This window comes from Thunnus albacares, chromosome 12 (assembly GCF_914725855.1).
Source record: "Thunnus albacares chromosome 12, fThuAlb1.1, whole genome shotgun sequence".
In the NCBI taxonomy this organism is placed as follows: Eukaryota; Metazoa; Chordata; class Actinopteri; order Scombriformes; family Scombridae; genus Thunnus; species Thunnus albacares.
In genome coordinates, this window is record NC_058117.1 from 29,895,386 (window position 1) to 29,905,282 (window position 9,897).

The window sequence follows — 9,897 nt, forward strand, 5'->3', positions numbered from 1 at the left end:
AAGGTTTCCATCCAAATGTGGTGCAAATTTTAACCAAAATTTCAGAAAATCGATACAAGAAAATGTAAATTAATGTGTGTTTCCATCCACTACTCCATGGATCAAATATTAACAGTTGAGCACATTGAAGTAAACAGTTGGCGCTGATTCTCCTGTCGAGTGAAGTAAAGCACAAAAAGAAGATGTAATTAACGGAGCAACAGTAAGAGCTGAAGTGATGGAAAATGTGATACACATCCTGGTGATGGAGAGCATGATGGACAGTGGAAACGGAGAGAACAGCTGACATCACAGCTTCTTGGTGTTGGAAACATTTTGTCAACAGTCAGTTATAGAGACACGTATCGAACGCTGCCCAGAGACGAAGAAGAGAGCTGACAATGAAATACGTCTGCCGCCATGTTTCGTCTCTCCAGCGGGGCGGAAGATTCAGGGACATTTAAGTCACCTGCTTCCTGAACGTCATCATTTATTCACTAAATCTGTTTATATTGTACTTTGTCGCATTTTGCTTGTATCGATACATCAACCTTTCCTCCTCATCGAAACGTAGAAACTTACGACTTTTCTGAATTTCCAGCATTTCCACTCACGTTTTTTTATACGCAAATTGAAAAAGCACAAAAGGGTGGATGGAAACCTACCGATGATGACGTTCATTAGGTCAGGAGACCAAAGTTATTCATCCTCTGGGGAACCAAATTTTACAGCAATTCATCGAATACTCAAAATATTTTAATAAAGAATTAATAAGTCAACATCATGGTGGCACTAGGGTCAGAGTCAGAGAATCACCAAAGTCAGTAGGATTCATCGTCTTGGGAACATGAACCCAAATTTAACAGCAATCAAACATTCGTCGTCGAGATATTTCAGTCTGGACCAAAATGGCGGACCAACCGACCAGCCCTGTAGCCATGCAGCTAGCATGACTGAAAAGCACATTAACACTTTGAGTTTTTCTCAATCAAAATCCGACTTTCTTGTCTCGTACTGTAAAACTTTTAAACATATTCGATGACTCATCCTGAACTCGTAAATGTATCATATCAAATGTGATTTGAGGAGAGTAGCTAATCGCCCGTCACATTACTGCATCTGACCGTTAGCTTGTCATAGTAGCTAGCACAGTGACATCACAGTGGTGTAAGCTGGTAAAAACGTTGTTCACATTTTCAAAGAATGTGGTTGACATATAATTGATTAATGTCTTTCTGGCCTCCTCCTCTGCTGGGTGAGGGAGGTTTGATTGGAGTCCCGTCCTGGTCCAACAGCGTCTCGCCACATTCGTTAGCTCGTGTTTTAGCAACCTTGTCAAACCTTAAGCATTTGATTTAAATCCCTCACTCTACCTTACCTGCATATTCCTTCTTTACCCAAAATAAGTCACATTAGATCAGTTTAAGTGTCTGCTAGTAGCTCAGTCAGTATGTGGAGGTCGAGTCTGATCTCAAAATAAGAGACAGACACTGAGTCATGCAGGACGGCGTCACGGATCAGACTGAACACTTTATGTTGGAGACGTGTTGACGCTCAGGTCGTTGTGGAAGGTTAGAGATGTTGCTGAAGTTTGGACCTCAGGAGACTCCATACTAACCACAGTCTGGTCTGAGCCGTTTGTTTCAGTCTGCACAAGAATCAGAATCGGTGACGTTTAAGGATCAGTAAAGTTTACCTGAAACGACTTGCAGATACTTTCCTGAAACAGCTTAAATTTCTTTTTATTTTGTATTTATATTGCACTTTTTCATTTTGTATACATTCTTGGTCTTATTGTCGTAGTTGGTGGTCAATCATTACTGTAAATTATAATAACATTGTACTCACCAAGTTAATTGTGTAATTGTTAAACCACATAATCCAAACTACTTAATCTGGGAAACAAAGGTTAGCGCCCCCAAAAACCTCCCCAAGACTTTCTGACCCAAACAGCTGATCTGTGGCGTCATACAGTGCGCGGCATACGTAGGAACACTGAAGTTCTACGGTTGAGAAAATGTAGTGCCAAAGGGCTGTCTGACGGCATACTTTTAATGATTTTTTTTAGGTGGCTTAAATACGTTTTGCTGCTGGTTCCTGTCCACAGCAGTACATTGCTTAGCTTACGTGCCAGTACTCCCATCTGCTTCTCCAAACTGGGAGCGTGCCGACCCGAATCTACTGCGGGCGATACGCTGACTATAGAGAAATACCTCATACAACCAAACTTCAAAAAATACAAATTATCCCTTTAAAAACCATCAATATTTCTGATCCACCTCTCTCTCTCTCTCTCTCACCCTCTCTACATCCAACCTCTCCTCCCTGCATAGTCTCTCCATCCATGTCATCTTTTTCAGCTCTCTTTCTATTGGCTCGGCCTCCGCACCTCCTCGCCAACAGTCCTGTCCTCCTGGAACCCTTTCCCTCCAGAGTCCAAATCTGCTTACATGGACTCTTTGATTCCCCCGGTCTACATCGAGCGGGTTTTCATGCATTTTTCCACAAGCTAATGTCGATTTCATTTGTCCTGAATTTGCTTCTACATCGAGTGTTATTACAAACATCTACAAACAAGAAAATCTGCTTCATTATGTAAAACGAGCTTCTGTTAGAGCAGGGTAAAAAAAGCCTGACTTGTCAGTATTCAGATATGATATCTGACCTCTCTGCTGTCGGCCCATCAAAATTCAGCCCAGAGGCTTTTTTTTTTCTAAAAAACAAAACTGCTTCTTCTGAGTTCAGATCAGCATCATAAAGCTCCAGATAAACACTTCATCTGCCGCCTCTGCTCCCACTCATGCAATTAACCAAGGTCGTTCTCTACCAACTAATTACTCAACTTGGCCCGAAAACCGCAGTGCAGAGAAGAACTGGAAGGCTTTCCAGGACAAAGTGTGACTTGAACTTCTGCCATCAGCCTCTGGAGGTCATCGGAGGGACACTTAAATCTCCAGAAAAGTTCACTGTGACATCAGGAGTTCAAGAGTTTCTATAAAGTGTACATGAGGCAAAAACACAAGTTGGTTGTCCCAGACGAAAGGAGGAAGGAAGTATGTTTTAAAAAATGCAAAAGGAAAGGAAATACTGCAAATTAAGAACTGCAAAAAAAACCCCCAAGAAGTCTTGAGGTGTCAGTAAACTGCACACGAAGTGTATATACAGTTTCAGTTTGTTCTTCATGCACATCAAGATGTTCTGGAGGTGCACAGATGCAATTTGCAAATAGAGTGAAAAGTTTTTTGGGTCATGTCACCAGTCAAATTTCCATCTAAATGTGGTGCAAATTTTACAGAAAATCATAAAAAGTAAACTAATTCTCCAGTCTGTGCCATTAAACCGTTGCAGAAGAAGAAGATACGACTAGATCATTAAGAGAGCAGCAGTCAAAGCTCAAATGATGGAAAACATGATGGAAATCTGACATTTCTGTTTGTTTCATGTGTTCATGTGAGGAAGGTTACAGTCTCCTCATCATCGCTCCACACAGATCTGATGTTTCCAGCTCTTTAATGATATTTAAGTCACATGATGTCATTTATTCAGTGAGTCTGTTATCATTTGCTTTTTATCTACACAACACTTTTTACAGTGTCTTAACTTTTTTTTTATGAATTTCAAACAGAAAAACAGTGAAAACATGTAAACTCCACACAGAGAGCCTGTCAAACAGGACATATTAAACCACTGCACCAAAATATTCATCCATCCAGTATCTACATATGTCTGTTTGTCCTCTGCAGGGTCACAGGCGGCTGGAGTCCATCCCAGCTCATACTGGGCGTCCACCATTCTGACCTCTCAAACATTTAAGTATTTTTAAAAATTTTTAAATGTTCCCAATCTGAACTCTTGCTGCATGCTTGTACCCTATGATGTGTGTGTGTGTGTGTGTGTGTGTGTGTGTGTGTGGAACAAGAAGACACATGCATGTTGTTGGCTAATCAGCCTCCAAGTATATTACAATAGAAATATAATCGCTAAAATCGTTTTACACCATGTGTGCACAGTTGACACGTATAAATACACCTTTTGTTATGGCTGCACTTTTGAATATTATTCATTTAATTTCATCCAACACATTATTACCAATGCACAGTTGTCTGCATATGAAATAAATGCACTTCTTGTTGTTGTCACATTTTGGAAGTAGTGTGTTGTTAATTAATTTTGGATTTTGTACATGAAGGATGTTTTTGTCATTGCCTTGTGGTCACTTGTATTAGGCTTTTAACTATTTTGTTTAATATTCTTTGTCAAAATTCAGTTAAAAACTATTTATATTTGATGTGCTGAGTGTCAGATCTGCTTTTATTGAAAAAACTTCCTCATAAAGTCACTCTGAGTTCATGTAAATTGACTATTATCTAAACTCCCCCTGTGCACCAGGAGAGAAGAGATCCTGACGCCGGCTCTGTAAACATTTGATTATCTGTCATATCTACTGTAATATTGCAGTATCTGCATCTTCTGTCTGCTTATCTCGTGTTATGAGTGATATGAGTGTGATGAGGGGTTTCATATTGATACACCTGCAGGTACGCGATTGATTTTTCTCAGAGACGACATTTGCAGAAGCTGCTCTCAGGAATAAAACTGATCCTCTCAAACACACCAACTCCCCCAGCTGAGAACCTGCTGCTGCTGCATACATACTATATTTTGGTTAGTGAGCGTTTTTAGATGAGGTTGCCTAGCAACTGAGACTCTTTGTTGTACATGGCTGTGTCATCGTGCTGTAGCAAATGCTCTCTCTCTCTCTCTCACACACACACACACACCCTAATCTGAACAAGCACACCCACCAACATGCTAAATATAGTCGGCCATTGATGGAGTCAGCATACTCGTATTGTCTCGAGGGGAAGCGAAGGGTTACAGCTCAGTGGTTTATGTATGAACACCTCGCCGTTATGCAGCAACAACGTGTATAAACATGCTCTGACAGCTCTGCTGCTGCGAGCGTCATCAACAGGAAACGCCGCACAGACTCAGAAACTTCAAACACACAACTGAGCATCACCGAGAGCCGAAGACGGGAACCGAGAGCAAAACAGGCCCCCCGCTTGCCCATCCAGTGGGGTTACCGTGGCAACGAGTCACATGGTTACCCTTAGTAACCGATGCAACTGGTCCAGATGCCAGTGGGGAGCTTATATGGGGGGGGGGGGGGGGGGGGGGAACAGCAGCAGACGGAGGTTAAAGGAGTTGGATGAGGATGAAGAAAACGTTTCCTATCTGTCCTATCTGTCAGTCGCAGGTAGAAGCTGATAATAACAGGCTGGACAAGACGAAACTGCTCCTCTGGTTATAATGTGGGGACAGAAAAATAACTTAAAATTCAATGAATGTGTGCAAAATGAAACAGAATTTAGCTTTAAAATAATCAGAAACGACTGGCAGCAACATGGATAAAAGCAAGAAACAAACCTCCTACTAACGACTAAAATAGTGACTGAATAAACTCATAATAACACATGATACACAAATACACACAATACACACACAAATACACACACAATACACACACAATACACAACACTATCTGACTATATGACATCTGAAATGATGCTTTTATTCTCTTTAATTTGTTGAGTTAAGATGCTGAAGTTTAAAGTCATTTCATTGTCTTGATAACATTGTTGTTAGTTCCAACTTGGATGAGAAGACTGCTGATGAAGACTGTTTGATATGACTGAAAGCTCCAGAACAGCTACTAATGGGCCTTGTGGTGCGGGGGGGGGGTCAAAAGTAGAACCGGTTTATTCATCCCTGCGTCGATGTAATATCAACATTACAGGGATGATTTTGAAGTTTTTATGTGATTACATAACTCAAGGGTCATTTACTAGCTTTTTTCAGCGCTTTAGACCATATGCCATGGACTTCTTCAACAAAAATACCTTGCTCAGGTGTCGTCACATGATAACAGGTCACTCTGGTTCTGTTTAGAAAACTGTGGGTTGAAAGAAAGGCTTTTAAAAAGCTTGTAGGTGAACCTGGAGTCAGCAGCCTTACTGGTGTCCAGTCTCCACTCCAGTTCTCCTTTCATGCTTTATCTCATCCATTAAATTGGGACATTTACAGGTTTTTTTTTTTTTTTTTTTTTTTTTGCCGCATGTCATAAATCTCTTTTATAAGCGTCCGAGCTCTTCCTTTCCTTTCCTTCTTTTTGCTGCTTCTTGTATTCTCAGATTATCCCGCCTGCTCTTCATCCCTACAGTGTAAATCTGTCCTTACAGGGTTCTGGTTCTGGGGGATAAGTGTTTCCTGTCTGGGCTCCAGCAGTAACAGTGTAGGTGAGACTTCCTGTAGCGGTTAACGGTGCTTTGGAGATCAGCCTGCACCAGGCAGCAGATTTTTATTGGCCTTAGTGTTTCTTGGGAAGGTGTGGCTCTGCTGAGTCGACTAAAACACAATCATGCAGCTTTATTTTACAGCTTAAACAGGTTTATTTCATCACTTATCAATACACAGCTAAATATGGAAAACATGATTAATATATTGGCAACATGTTAAACATCTTTTGTGTGAATTTGGGCACTAAAACGTCTATGAATGTTTGCACTGTGTATTTACCACAAAGATTAATTATGGTATATTATGGTTTAAATGTTTCAAAGTATTTAAAATTGCTCAACTATTATTTTTTGTTATCTCTCTTCTTCAGCTTTCTAATCTTATTTGTATATTTTATTGCCATCTTATTTCTTCATTTTGCTGTTCTGTCACATTTCTTGTCAACATGCACTTTGTAAATAAAGTTTGATTCTGAAGACGCTTAAAGTCTGTGATTCAAAGATTGTTGTTGAAAGATTGTTTTTCAAAAACAGACAGAAAGAATAAAGACATTTTGAAGTCATGAACCACATAATATTTTTGATAAATCACAGTAAGGTCATGCAGAAACTAAGAGTGGATGCAGACAGCTTTGTGTCTCATTCACACAGTGTCGGGTGGATCAGAAAGATTCCCATGTTTAGGACAAATCAACTCAACTATATAAACTGAGTTGATGGTTTGAGGGTTTAATATACTGTGAACTGACAAAATTACACTATACTGGTTTCATTATATTGAACAACAGACTCTTGCTGACGTGAAGCGTCCATGTTTTTTGTTGTTGTTGGTTTTCACCTTTTTATCATTAAGTTGGATACATCAGAAAAATCCCAGTTTCCCAGTTGTAACTCTGATATCACATGAAAAAATGGCATTACACACAGCGAGGTTTTGAGCTAAACGCTAACACCGGCGCACTAATATTGGGATGATAATACGCTAATATTTACCAGATATAATGTTTATCTTACAGCATTAGCTTACAGCCTTACAGACGACGCCGGTGCAGCACAATTTTAAACAAAATCCCAGCTGACTCTTTGATAAAAAGATTTAAAGATAAATTAGTGGCCAACTTATTAGCTAATAAACATGCTAACAATGTTGGTTTGGAGTTGTAGATTTCGCTCGGCTATCAGTTTAACTCTGCTCCCATTCTTTGTGCTAAGCTAGGCTAAATAGCCGACTGTAGCACAGAGATGAAACTGATATCTGTCTTCTCATCTCAGACCACGTCTACATTAAGCCGCGAAATTCTAAAACGCAGTTTTCGAGCAAAGACGACATTCGTCCACAGCAGGAGTTTCAGCTCGTTCCTGCAAATATCTCCGTCCACATTAAAACGCCATAACGGGTAATTCTCCTCCTGCTGAGCATGTGCAGAGGACAGACGAGAAAGAAACCCAGTGAAGAAGAAACAGTCTACTGTTTCAGTTTCTGCAGCTGCTTCCAGACATTTAGTTTAGTTACGTTTAACTCTGAACAAGCTGTCAAAGTAGACGATAAAGAGAACAACACTCGCATGAAGCCGTCCGCCATTGTTGTTGTCGTTGTGTTTCTTCTTCTTCCTCTTCAAATAAAACAGTGCTACCGTCTGTTTTGTCAGTGATATGACAGTATTTCTACAAAGCTCCATTTTCCTCGTACACACAGAAAAACGCCGTTTAAGTCTGGACGGACAGAGAGAAGATGCGTTTACTAATTTAACCGGCTTAGTGGTGGACGTGGTCTGACTCTGGCGAAGACGGCAAACAAGCAGATTGTTTTGTGTGATCTTCCTCATGTGTGCAGCCACCTGGAGTTAAGATGTCTTCCTTATGACGGCTATCTTTTTCAAAAACGTTTTTAATATCCAAACGTTTCAGCAGATTTCTGGTCAGCGGAGCGTTGTCACGGAGACAACAGCTGAAGAAGACGATGTAGAAACACGGAGAAAGAGAAGTAAATTGCAGTGTTGAGAGGGACATAAGCAGAGAGGAGGAAGAGTGTTTTACCTCTGATGGCTCCTGACAGAAAATGATAAGAAGATGAAGAAGAGGAGACAGAAGTGGATGGAGTGGGGGGGGGGGGATGAGGGGGAAGCCGCCAGAGAAATAAGAAGGAAAAAAAACAAATAGAGGAGTGGGGGAGTTGAGAGGCAGTGAAATGAAAAGCTGGAGAGAGGAAAGGAAAGTAGACACACAACTGACAGCTGGCGGCAGGAGCTGAGCGAGCGGTGACAGAAGCTGATAAAAGAAGACTGAAGAATATGACCTTTCACAAGAATCCGCAAACAGCTCAGAGCTGACGGAAAATAAAACAACAGGAGATGCACAGGAGGAAGAAGAAGAAATAAAAAAAAAAAAGAATGAAATCCACAAGTGAAGAAGAAAATCAAATAAAAAGTGAGAAAAAGACACAAACTTGGCCTTTAAGGCTGGTGGACGCAGACAAACCGACACCGACAAGAGTTCAACAAACTCTCAAAACTCATTATTTACTCTGGAAAACTCGACCTGAACGTGCACCGAAGTCTTAAACTGGTTTTATTCTGTCATAAAACAACTTTTCCCATTTATTCACCAAGAAAACTAACAAACAAAAGCACACGGATTCAAACTATAAGCACGGATACGTAGAAAACATATAAACAGCAGATAAAACAACGTGTTTGAAGCAGATGACGGATGTTAAACTGCAGCTTTTAATCATTTAGTTTATAAAATGTCAGAAAAGTGTAAAAAACGTGAAAATCACAGTTTCCTTAAATACAAGATGACGTCTATAAATGTCTTGTTTGGTCCAGAGCTGCAACCATTAGTGGATTAATTGACCAACAAACAATTAATTACATCTGTTTTTATAATTAATGATTAATCGTTTGTCATTTTTCAAGCATAAATAAATAAATTCTTTGTTTTTTTTCTATTTTCTGACATTTTAAAGAACAAACTGCTTTTTAAATTCTATTTTATATCTTGTTTTATTTCTTAAAACCTTTCATGTTTTATGTAAATCACTTTGAATCGCCTTGTTATTGATGATACTATACACATAATGTTTCTGTGCCAAATGATTAATCTATAAAACAGTCGACAGATTTATTGATAATGAAAGTTTGTTCTGTACAATCAAACAGCAAATATATTCAGTTTATTATCACATAAGACGAAGAAGAGAAGCAAAAGTTGAAAAGCAGGAGCAAAGTAATGTTCAACATTTTGGCCTAAAAAAATGACAATTAATTGATTATCATAATAGAGAGAAAGTTAATCAACTAATTGATTAGTCAGCTTATTGTTTCAGCACTATGTTATTATTATTGTTTATTTTTGAAGGATTGTTTGCAGTAAATCTTTCTTTATGTTATACAACAGTTTTTCTTGCATTCTGAATTATTATACTGGCATTATAAACATTGTACAGTTATTGATACTGTGATTGATTACGGTCATAACGCAAATATGAATCTGCAAAACCAAAAACAGGGTGATGGAGGGGTTGGATGGACAGCGAGCGAGCACTGGAGGGCGACTAACAGGCTCAAAGAGGTGAGGCCTGTGATCAATTATTCACCAGCCTGGGCAGCCTGGAAAA